This window comes from Cervus canadensis, chromosome 24 (assembly GCF_019320065.1).
Source record: "Cervus canadensis isolate Bull #8, Minnesota chromosome 24, ASM1932006v1, whole genome shotgun sequence".
NCBI classification, from domain to species: Eukaryota; Metazoa; Chordata; class Mammalia; order Artiodactyla; family Cervidae; genus Cervus; species Cervus canadensis.
The window spans coordinates 6,969,969-6,982,958 of NC_057409.1; the positions used below are offsets into that span (position 1 = coordinate 6,969,969).

Below are 12,990 nucleotides of genomic sequence, written 5' to 3' on the forward strand. Positions count from 1 at the left end.
CTGGGGAAGGCCTGCTCAATGGGTACGAGGTTCTCTTTTGGGGTGAAGAAAGTGTGTTGGGAAGAGGAACACGAAAAGGAAAGAGGTTGTAGTGGTGGCTGCACAACAATAACATTGTGATGTATTAAGTGTCCCTGAATGGCACATTTTAAAACGGTTAAGATGGTAAATTGTATGTTATGTACATTTTACCACAATAAAAAGAGGTCATTAAAAATAGGAAAAAAATTTAATGTATTGCTGAATGTTGGGACATCTGCCTGGTTTCCAAATTTTCTTTATGAAAACTAACCCTGAGATGAATATCTTTGTACATTTTGGTTAGGACAAATTTTTAATTTGTTTTGAATCACTGAGTCAAAAAATACGAAAAACTTCAAGGGCTTGATAGACATGATCAAAATGCCCTTTGGGAAGCTGTATCGATTATACTCTTCTTATTCATTCAATACGAAACATGTGCAGAATTGATACTTTCTGCTAAAACTGGGAGTACACTGAGGAATAAGACACAGTTCTCAGGGGATCGAAATTTAACTGGGTGATACAATATGTTAGGAGGCAGTAACAATAAGGGATAAGAAATGGAAGTTTAGGGTGATGCTGACACAAAGAGGGACTTAATTCATGGTTGGTTTGGAAGGGAGGTGATATTTGGCAGACCTAGGGGATTTCTCAGTCTGAGGCAGCCACTGTCACCAATTCTGGACATTATTTTAAAAAAGAAATTTCAATTTTCTAGATTTTTCTAGATTAAGATTTTTACTTCTTTAAACTTATATCTATTTGATTTCTAGTGAAGATGAAGATTTTCCCCATATTTATTGACCATTTCTATTTCCTCTCTAGCCCATTTTTTTCCATTCGTGTGTAAACATTTTTCTTGGAAGTTTGGAGAGTTCTTTATATAGTAAGGATAACTCTATTCTAGTTATTTTCATGGCAAATATATTCTGCTACTTTGTAATCTGTCTTCAAACCTTGTGTAGGTTAGTTTTTAAAGATAGTTTTATTGAGGTATAATTTACATACCATAAATACCCCCATAGTAAATGTACAATTCAACAATTTTTAATAAAATTTAAAATGTAAAATGTAATTATTTTTATGTATATACATTGGGCTTTACTGGTGACTCAGCCAGTAAAGAATCTGCCTGCAATGCGGGAGACCCTAGTTTGATCCCTGGGTCAGGATGATCCCCAGGAGAAGGGAATGGCTATCCACTCCAATATTCTTGCCCAGAGAATCCCATGAACAGAGGAGCCTGACAGGCTACAGTCCATGGGGTTGCAAAGAGTCAGACATGACTTCTTTCTCTCTCTCTCTCTCTCTCTATATATATATATATATATATGCACACACATATATACAGGGCATAAAATATATAGTAACTATATAGAATTGTGCAGGATGTTTTAAAAATATGTATATATCTTTCATTTATATAGTCACAGTGTTTTTGTTATTATTTTTGAGCTCAAACTATTGTAGAGATGAAAAATACCAGAAAAAAAGTCAACATTCTTTCTGGAACCATATTTCATAATCCATTGTTATTTATTTTCCTGTCTGGAACATGAGAGGAGACACATAGCTAAGAGGAAAAAACATCGCATTCGATTTTTTTCACGTGTAGAGACCTTAGGCATGAAAAGCAAAAACGCAGAGGTTTAATTGTTTAGCTTCAAGGCTGCTGTGCTGCGACTCTGACTTGGTTAGCAGGCAGCCCACAGGCATGTGGGAGGATCAGATGACTTGGAGCCCTGGGTGAGAAGTTGCCGCGGTTACCCAATTCTGATTTAGGGCAAGATGACCTCTGTTTCAGCACTGCCCTGCGTTTTGACTTCCCTCCCTCTCCTGTGCAGCCAGTGTCCTATTTTAAAGCATCTTTCCCTTTCTCCTTTCCCTTTCTTTCAGTCCGACTCTTTCTAGAATCCTCTGGGCTTAGTGATAACTGTTGGAGAGGAATGACTTCTGGATGATTCCCGCTTTTAGAGGGCATTTCAGCTCAAGTCCTGGCCTTGATGATCAGACCGTAATCACCTCCAGGCCTGCGCTTTACATCTCCTCCCTCCTTTCCTGGGATTTCGTCCTCCTTTGCCCCATCCTGCCATACCACTGAGGCAGGGAGGCTGGGCTACCCAGGTCTGCCTTTGCTTCCTGGTCTTTCACTCTGTGAAGTCAGGATCATTATCTCTTTTTGCAGTTGAGGAAGCTAAGAGGAGACAAGGTGGGGCCGGGGAGGAACTTCCCTGGCGGTCTAGTGGTGTCAAACTCCACACTTCCACCGCAGCGGGCACAGGTTCCATCCCTGAGCAGGAAATTAAGATCCCACATGCCGCACAATGTGACGGAAAGAAAAAAAAAAAGACAATTCAAGGGATTTCACCAAGACCCACAGGTTAAAGCAGGGCAGACACTGTCTTTTGTTCTTGCGCATGCCCTGTTTGGGGAATCCCCTGTTTTCCATGTCTTGGTTAGAGGCAGAGCCTGTCTCACAGTATGGATACTTGCTTTCCCAGTCTCCCTTGCTGCGAAGGTGAGGACCTGTGACCTAAGCTTCACCCATCACACGCCCCTTTTCCAGGGTTAGACAGCAGGCTGGAACCACGCAGGAGCAGGGACCCCAGAGAGCTCTCCCTGGTGGCAGTGGCCGTCACGAGAGTGGCCCGGACCAGTGCCCAGCCACCATGCAGTGTTCCGAAGGAGTGGCTCCTCTGTTGGAAGTGAGGCATGGAACCTGGGGTTTAAACCTCAGCATCATGGGAGTCTTGGGAGTGAGTGAGGTCCCCAGGGCTGGGCTATGAACTGTCATCTCTTTTTAAATATTTATTTTTGTTTTTATTTATTTACTTATTGGACTGTGCCAGGTCTTACCTGCAGCATGCAGGATCTTTAGTTGTGGCTCGTGAACTCTTAGTTGCAGCATGTGGGATCTAATACCCTGATCAGGGATCAGACCAGGGCCCCCTGCATTGGGAGTGTGGAGTCTTAGCCACTGGACCACCAGGGAAGGCCCTGAACTGTTATCTTTCAATGGGCCACATAATTTTAGTGTCTTTTAGTGTCAACCTCAACAGACTGAGAATCAGAGTACTTTCCCCCCAAATTTTTGGGATTACCTAAGCACCCCAATATGCAAATACAATTCTGGGCAAAGCGGAAGGAGGTGGGCCTCTACATATAATGAAGGTTATATTTTTTTTCATCCGCATAGATAAGAATTCAGAGCCAGATAAAGAATCCACCTGCAACGCGGGAGACCTGTGTTCAGTCCCTAGGCTGGAAAGATCCCCCGGAGGAGGGCATGCAACCCACTCCAATATTCTTGCCTGAAGAACCCCCATGGACAGAGGAGCCTGGCAGGCTATAGTCCATGGGATCACAAAGAGTCAGACATGACTGAGTGACTAAGCACACACAGAGACAAATAAAGAAAACATTGCGTCTTGTATCCAAGTGGTATGGAGAAGAAAACATTAGCTGTGTATGGGAAATAATTCCCATGTTTTAATTTAGAGCTCCATTTTCTCCTACCCTCATAATCATAGTCATAATGAATGATTATTCATATTGAGAAGGAAAACCTGGTCTGGATCTAAAACTTCTATGGCTGTTCATTAGGACATCCTCTAATTCTATCGAGTGAAACTGAGCTGAAAAGACAGGGTCTATGTAGGAGCCAGAGAGCATCCATCCTTCCACTTCACCCCCGGCTTGACCACATCTCTGACACCAGCCCACTTTAGGGATGCAATGGACGGTTCACTGGGAAATCCAGAAAGAGCTGGGGACATGAGAGGGAAGGGCAGGGCTGCTGATAATAAGCAAGTGTCTCAAAGCCTACAGATCTACATGGAATAAGCTCTCAGACCTGGGATCTTGAGGATGAGGGAGAAGAAGTATAGGAATGCCCTGTGGGAGGCTTAAAGAAACAAGAACCACAAAGAACTCTCTTTGGTGTCTGAAGTGATCACAAGAGTGGTGCAAGAGTTTAGTTGGGGCCAAAAAGACTAACAAAAACTCGGAGAATGCAAATAATTAAGTGCTCATTGCCGTAGGAATTGTTAGTACTTAATTATCCTAAAAAGGTCCCAAGACATTACCCCCATCTGACAGATGAGAACACAGGCCCATCGAGAGGTAAGCCCATTTCTAGTTAGTGACAACATCAGCATGGAAATGGGAATGTTGACTTCTTTCTATGGTGATTATGCAATATTACTGCTGTTTCTGGTTAATTGAATGTCCTAATTACTTGTTCTTATTCACTGATATCACCAGAGCATCAGGCTTGTTGGGAGATTATGGAGCTTATATAACATTTTATAGAAAAACTCAAACGAACTTTTTGGCCAACCCAAGAGTAAGTGTCATGGAAGATGGAGTGAACTTTTGAGTCACAGGTGGCTTTGAATCCTTATCTCGGCCACTTTCTAGCTCTGGTTAGGAACCCTTGGGGTAGTTCAGTTAGTTCCCCTGAACCTCAACTTTCTCATCCAAAGATAAGAATGAAACTTTTATCCCTGATAAGATTTCATAAAGATTAGATGTAGTAATAATGTAAAGAGTCTTGCACATAGGTGATCAATAAATGTATATTAATGTTAATAGTTTCATTTCTTATCCATGATTAAAAGTTAATCAATAAGAGAATACTGGGACTTTTCTAGTGGTCCAGGTGCTTGGGGCTCTGTGCTCCCAATGCAGGGAGTCTGGGTTTGATCTGTGGTCAGGGAACTAGATCTCACATGCTGAAACTAAGACCCAACACAACTAAATAAATAGATAGATATTAAAAAAGGAAAAAAAAGAGTACTTAGATCAGTACCAGATATTAATGTAGTTTTATTTCTGCTGGGAGGGACCCAAGGTCAAGAAACAATGGGTATTAAAAAAATAAAAGGTGAGGGACTTCTCTGGTGGTTCGGTGGTTAAGACTCTGTGCTTCCACGCAGGGGACATGGGTTTGATACCTGGTTGGGGAACTAAGATCCCACATGCTGCATAGTGCAGTCAAAAAAGAAAAAAAGTACACCATACATTTGAAAAAAAAAGGGAAAATAAAAGATGAAAACTTAAATATTTACAAAATTGAAGAGCACAGTCAAGGCTGCTGTGTTTAGATGTTCAGATTGTATATCACACAACACAGGGGTATAGTTTACATAGACTATAACGTAGATGGCGGCCTCTGGATTTGTTCAGTGTACAAACTGAACCATCACGTGTGGTAGCTTTCAGTATAATGGGTAATTAATAACTTATTAATTCAATGAATTAATTGGGTATTTTGTAAAAGGAGACCAGAAAGCAATTAAAGATGTCTTCAGATTTTATGATTGCAAGGGCCCTTGGGGATTATCTATCAATAATCTGTCTATCTGTGTTCTCATCTGTCAGTTCAAATTCCTCATTTTTCAGATGAGGAAACTGAAATCCAGAGAGAGAAAGAGACATAGCTCATCCCAGGCAGAACTGGGACAAGAATCATGTCTTTGGTTCTTTGCTTCTTGCCCTTCCTGTTGATGAAGAATTTTTTTTTGTTGGTAGGAGCTAATCATAAACTTCCATAGAGAAGGAGGGTTTATAGCACCTTTGCTTCTTTTAATCTTTGTCAGTAGGAGACTCAGGATGGCTATGCAGAAATTTGTTCAGTTCTGAGTCTTTGCAAGTTTTCTCACAATTCCTGTTGAGCAACACCCTCAAAAACATTTTGTTTGCTTCTGCTTTGACTTGATACTAGCTGGCAAGCTGTGTGGCTTAGTAATACCCTCAATCAGGTTGCTAGCTTGGTAGTAATCTGAGAACAATATCTCTGAAGGCCAGCTGAACTCCCTTGAAGTTTGCTATGGAGAGCTGACAAACTGCTGCAAATTACAACTCGGAATCAAACAGGTAGAGCCTAGTGGGGCCTACGGGAGGCTGCAGGAAAGCTGATATCAGGCAGGCAGTAAATGCCTGGGCTTCAAATTAATAGCTGGCTATGCATTGCCAATTCATTTTCTCTATCTTCCACTGCCAGAAATCAGTCGGTAAATGGATAGGTTGGAAGCAATATGCCACTAGTTGCCATAGGGGTGCCAGGAAGGCTAATTGGTCACTATCAGTGGGATAGACGTGAGGAATTCAGAGGGTGGAAAAAGTCCTGAGGGCTGGTGCCTTGGGGAGGGGACGGTGAGCAGGAATTGAACCTGATCCATGGTGAGAACACTGGGTAGGCTTGAAGCACAGGAGGTAGAAAAGATGAGATGGGGAATGCGTTCTGGGTGGGGGAAATGACAAGCTCAAAGGCTTAGAGGTAGAAACATACAAGATGTGTTTGGGAAATGAAATATGGATCAATCTAACTGGGATAGTGAGAAGTGAAAGGAAGCTTGGTCTAGCTTGGTAGGTTCTTAACCTCCAAACTATGGGGCTTTAACTTTACACTGAAGATAATGGAGACCTATGAAAGGCTGACTTGGTGGGTAAAGATTCTGCCTGCATTGCAGGAGACACAGGAGATGCAGTTTCAATCACTTTTTCAGGAAGATCCCCCGACAGAGGGCATGACAACCCACTCCACTGTTCTTGCCTGGGAAGCCCATGGGCAGAGGGGCCTGCCGGGCTATAGCCCATGGGGTCACAAAAAGTCAGACATGACTGAGCACACAGCACACGTGAAAGGTTTCTTAGATGTAGGCAGCATTGGTAAGTAACTTCTATTCAGTCTTTGAGTCTAAATCGAAGTAGAAGAATGGGAAGGGATGCTCCGTGACCAAGAGGGTAGCCTGTGCTGGTCATTTGTTTACTGCTTTCAGTCCTTATGCTCTGCTATATATCAGTGAGAGAGAAATTATATTTTCCAGATTCCCGAGCTAGCTGGTTTCTGTTTAGGTTTTGTCAACGTAAGGCATTGCAAGATGAAAGGAAGAGGGAATTGACTACCTTTCTGACTCTGGTTTCTCGTGGCGTCAGCGACAGCAGAGCAGCTGAGAAGACAGTGTTGGTGGTGGTGACCACTTTGGCTCTAGTGACAATGGCAGCAGTGAATCTGGGTGGTGGCTGTGGACAAGAAAGCAACCACCCGAAAGCGCAGGCTCCCAGACTCCTGCTCAGACAACTGGGCTCCAACAGCCAACAGGCGCCTTAGGGATACCGTGTCCCTGGGCTTTAGGTAACACTTTTGCCCCTCTAGCCCAGAGTGGTGATGGTTTCCTGAAGTTAGTAATCTTTGAGAGATCACCCCTTTCCTCTCTTGCCCCTTCATCTCTTCTAATACTCTTGTAGCCATTTCCTTTATTAATTACTTCTGTTTGAAATGCTTAAAACTGTTTTTCTTTCCTTTAATTAGATCCTGAACCAAGAACTTCCAGATGTTCAAGCTGGATTTAGAAAAGGCAGAGGAACCAGAGATCATATTGCCAACATTCATTGGATCATAGAAAAAGTAAGAGAATTCCAGAAAAAAACATCTACTTCTGCTTCATTGACTATGCTAAGACCTTTCACTGTGTGGATCACAGCAAACTGGAAAATTCTTAAAGAGATGTCAATACCAGACCACCTTACCTGCCTCCTATATGGAGAAACCTGTATGCAGAGAAACTTTATGCTGGTCAGGAAGCAACAGTTAGAAATGGGACATGAAACAACAGACTGGTTCAAAATTGGGAAAGCAGTATGTAAAGGCTGTAATGACACCCTGTATTGTCACCCTGTATTGTCACCCTGTTTATTTAACTTCTATGCAGAGTATATCATGTGAAATGCCAGGCTGAATGAAGCACAAGCTGGAATCAAGATTGCTGGGGGAAATATCAATAACCTCAGATATGCAGATGGTATCACCCTTATGGCAGATAGCAAAGAGGAACTAAAGAGCCTCTTGAAGGTGAAAGAGGAGATTGAAAAAGCTGGCTTAAAGCTCAACATTCAGAAAACTAAGATCATGGCATATGGTCCCTTCACTTCATGGCAAATGGAAAGGGAAAAAGTGGAAGCAGATTTTATTTTCTTGGGCTCAAAATCACTTCAGATGGTGACTGCAGTCATGAAATTAAAAGACACTTGCTCGCTGCAAGAAAAGCTATGACCAACCTAGACAGCATGTTAAAAAGCAGAGACATTACTTTGCCAACAAAGTCCTTCTAGTCAAAGCTTTGTTTTTTCCAGTAATCATGTAATGGATGTGAGAGTTGGGCCATAAAGAAGGCTGAGAGGCAACAAATTGATGTTTTTGAACTGTGGTGTTGGAGAAGACTCTTGAGAGTCCCTTGGACTGCAAGGAGATTCAACCAGTCCATCCTGAAGGAAATCAGTCCTGAATATTCATTGGAAGGACTGATGCTGAAGCTGAAACTCCAATACTTTGGCTACCTGATGTGAAGAACTGATTCATTAGAAAAGGCCCTGATTCTGGGAAAGATTGAAGGCAGGAAGAGAAGGGGAGGACAGAGGACAAGATGGTTGGATGGCATCACCAACTCAATGGACATGAGTTTGAGCAAGCTCCGGGAGATGGTGATGGACAGGGAAGCCTGGCGTGCTGCGGTCCGTGGGGTCACAGAGTCGGACACGACTGGGCGACTGAACAACAGCATGTAGCACCTAGCATACTTCATTTACTTGGTTTCTAGGACACTACACAGCTCAAAACATTTCCTTAGTGATAATTTCTATACCATGTTTTACTTTTTGTTTTTCTTTCTTTGTTTGCTTTTTTGGTCTTATTGAACCATGTCTTATAACATCAGCTTTATTGTGTTATTGTGTTAAGCAGGTCCGGGGTTGCACAGAGTCCTTTGAGGAATATAGCTTAGAGTAACTGCAGGGTCAATTGCAAAAGCCAACACAGATATTAGTGAAAATTTAAATTTACCTTGAATAACTTCCTAACCATATAAGCAAGATTTTCTTGCCAACATTAGATATATTAGGTTCACAAACTCTTAGCTACTTCATTGTGGTTAAAATTTTGTCTATATTTTGATCACCTCAAACCTGAAAATTTTGTGCATCAAAGAACACAGTGAACAGAGAGAAAAAGCAACCTATGGAATAGGAGAAATTATTTAAAAATCATATGTCCGATAAAGGATTAATATCTAGAATAAATAAAGAATTCTTAAAACAAAAGCCCCTAAATACTCTGATAATAAATAGGCAAAAGACTTCACTAAACATTTCACTGAAGGTGACATTCAAGTGGCCAGCAAGCACATGAAAAGATGCTCAACATCACTAATCACCAGGTTTGTCCTTTATAATTATGGATATTTATTATTTGTTTTGATGTAAGTTGGATTAGTCATTGTTGAAGAGAAATTATGTGATTATTAATTAATCGGTTAGATTTTGGGAATAGAAGGCTTGGAAATACGATCATCAAAATGAATACAGGGTATCCTATAATTGTTGCAGAGAAATGCAAATCAAAACCACAATGACATATCACCTCACGTTCATTAGAAAGGCTGCTAAAAACCCAGAAAATAAGATGGTTTGGTGAGGATATGGTGAAATAGGAACACTTGTGCACTGTTGTCAAGACTGTGCAATGTTGCAACCACTATGGAAAACAGTAAGGAAGATCCTAAAAAAATTAAAAATAGAACTGAGTGTGTATATCCGAGATAAATGAAAGCAGAGTCTCAAAGAGATACATGCATACAACCATATATATAGCAGCATTATTCACAATTGCCAAGAGGTAAAGCACTCCAAATGTCTGTCAACAGATGAGTAAGATATAGAAGGAAGAAATAAAGGATAAAGAAAATACAGTATATACATACAATGGAATATTATTTAGCCTTAAAAAGAAAAGAAATCTTGTCACATGCTACAACATGGGTGAAAGTTGAGGATGTTATGCTAAATGAAATAAACCAATCACAAAAAGATAAATACTGTATGATTTCACATATGTGAAGTAGATTCATGGGGTACCAGGGGCTGGTGAGTGGGGCAAAAGTTGAGAGCGTTGTTAAGTGAGTATAAGGTTTCAGATTTACAAGCTGAAAAAGTTCTGGAAATCTGTTTCACAGCAATGTAAATATACTTAACATGACTAAACTGTACATTTAAAGATGGTTAAGATAGAAAATCTTCTGTTAGATGTTTTATACTACACACAAAAAAATAGCCTCCATTTTGATCTATTTCAAGGATTTTGTGGGGGAGTCACTAATTCAATCTTTACTCAAATTTAACTAGAACTTAAATGTCTTGATAACACTTCCTGTTACTAATTGGCCATGCTAAATTCCATCACAAATAGTATAAACCAGTAATCATTCAATTAACAAGAGTTCCAGTTTAATTCAGTCGCTCAGTCGTGTCCGATTATTTGCAACCCCATGAACTGCAGCATGCCAGGCCTCCCTATCCATCACCAACTCCCGGAGTTCACCCAAACTCATGTCCATTGAGTCGGTGATGCCATCCAACCATCTCATCCTCTGTTTTTCCCTTCTCCTCCTGCCCTCAATCAACAAGGGTTTAGAGAGCTTCTTTCTGGTATGCATGGTGGGCATCTGTTAGGTTCTGGAGTTACAGAGCTGAGTAAACCAATTTTGTCCAGGAACTTGCAGGCTTACCCTGTAGTGCTGGCTGATTCTGTCAGAAGCAAATCGGTACAGGCCATCGCCGACACATTCCTGGAAACCTGAATCATGTCCACTCCCTCTGCTGGGTTCAACTGCTGATAGAGCTGTGGGGGCTAAACAGAACTCTCACCGATCAGTGTACTTGGATGACACTGTCTTCTGCTGCTGCTGCTAAGTCGCTTCAGTTGTGTCCGACTCTGTGCGACCCCATAGACGGCAGCCCACCAGGCTCCCCCGTCCCGGGAAGTCTCCAGGCAAGAATACTGGAGTGGGTCACCATTTCCTTCTCCAATGCATGAAAGTGAAAAGCGAAAGTGAAGTCGCTCAGTCGTGTCCAACACTTAGCGACCCCATGGACTGCAGCCTACCAGGCTTCTCCGTCCATGGGATTTTCCAGGCAAGAGTACTGGAGTGGGTTGCCATTGCCTTCTCCACAGCCCAACAAATTTAGGATAAGACTGACTTCTTCTAGAATGTTCTAAGTTCCTCTTATATCCATCAGATAAATCTGTTAAGAATGATTCTTTCCAAATATGTGGCCAGTTGAACCTGGTATTCCCCACAATCCTCTGGCTTCGTGGTCTGTCTTTGGATCAGCAAGAATTGCCTGGACAGCCACTCCGGCTGCCTTCATTTTTGTCTGCAGCTCTCCGAGCTCTTCTATTTGCAGCAGAACTTGAGCAACTTCACAGAGAACTGCATTTCCTGTGTCAAAACCAAGAATATGCTCGTCTGAAGCACCAGGCAAGCCTCCTTTTGTTTGGCTTGCCCCAGCAACAACATCCTGTGTCAGGAGCTCCTGGACCACAGTGAGAATTGCCTTAACCATCACCTGAAGCTTAACCATTATCGTAGTCACCATGACACGGAATCTGAAGAAGGATAGCAAAGCCTATACCCAGCCTTCCAAGCAGGATTATTTACATCCAAACTGATGCAGGGCTCGGCAGTTTTAGTTGTACTGTCTACATGTTTGGGCTTCCCTGGTGGCTCAGAGGGTAAAGCGTCTGCCTGCAATGTGTGAGACCCAGGTTTGATCCCTCGGTCGGGAAGATCCCCTGGAGAAGGAAATGGCAACCCACTCCAGTCTTCTTGCCTGGAGAATCCCACGGACGGAGGAGCCTGGTAGGCTACAGTCCACGGGGTCACAAAGAGTCAAATGTGACTGAGCGACTTCACTTTCTTTCTTTCTACATGTTTTGCATTATCAGGTCCCAAGTCCTTATAGTTTTCAGCATTATCTGCATAATCAAGTCTCATGGCTGAACCAAGAAGCCAGTCAACTGTTACCTGGAGATCTTGAATCTGGAAAAAACAGTTCATGTCTGTGAGATATCTTTCAAAGAACTTGTCGAGTCAATGCTGTGAATGTTTCATAAAGTCTTTCTGTCTTCAGTCTTATCTGCTGGTGTCTGATGTTCTGGTCTTCAAGCCAAACCATGGTTTCTAATTCTATTTCATCTTTGCACTTAGCTGGTAGGGGTTGCAGTGGTCCTGGCCCCCCAGGCTTCGGCCAGGAGGGGAGCGGGGCGGAGGAGTGGGTGATGCAGGCACTAGCAATATTGTGAGAGCAGCCTGGTGGTTCTTGGGCCTTCGTAACTCCCGTGACCTTACTTCTGTTCCACCTAAGTACCCACTGCCACGGTCACACCCTGGACCTTGTATCATCACCACACCCTCTCATCCTTCGCAATTTTTATTTCTTTCTTTATTTTACCCAGTTTCTCCCACGACATCTGTTCTTCAAACTGGTTAAAATTGCCAAGGTCCTGGCCTCTCCGTGGTCTCCCTTTCTACTCACTTTCCTGTTGGCGGACATGAAGAGACGTCTGCCAACCCCCAGCTGTATCGCAGAGGCTGCTGGGGCTCTGCCCACGTCATCTTGGATTCCTTTCACTGTCTGGCAGCACACAGCCCCCCCATGTGCCTTCACTGCCCACAGCCAGCACCTCTGACTCTTGTCCGAGCTTTGCCCTCAGGCTGCCCGAATCCCTCTCCCTGCGCAGAGAAGCACAGGTGGCCTGGAATTTCTGCCCTCCCCGCCTCCACCCACAAAGGGCGCCTCTTAACCTCTGACTGATGGGTTTGGGAGTACAAATCGCCCAGCAGCCCAGCAACCTTGCCCCATGACTGGAGTGACTCTGGGGTGTGAGAGCTTCCCTGAGCAGGCGGACAGCCCAAGTCAGGGTGCCCTTCGTGGCACTTTGCTATTGTGGCATGCTTCCCTTCCTACTCTGTCTTCCTACTTCCCTTCAGGTTATTCTTGAGGATATTCCGGCTTCCTGAAAGGTCACTCCCCAGGAATCCTCATCTCACCTGCATCCGGTTTTGCCTTCTTTCTCTCATGGAGAAGAAGAAACTCCTTCCTTCAATATAGCCCCAAATATTCACCCTC

At 43.0% G+C, this 12,990-nt stretch overlaps 1 pseudogene; it reads right to left on the reverse strand.

The window, feature by feature from the left end:
- Positions 1 to 10,915: 10,915 nt before the first annotated feature.
- LOC122426033 lies at positions 10,916 to 12,036 on the reverse strand (annotated as a pseudogene).
- Between the last annotated feature and the right edge of the window lie 954 nt (positions 12,037 to 12,990).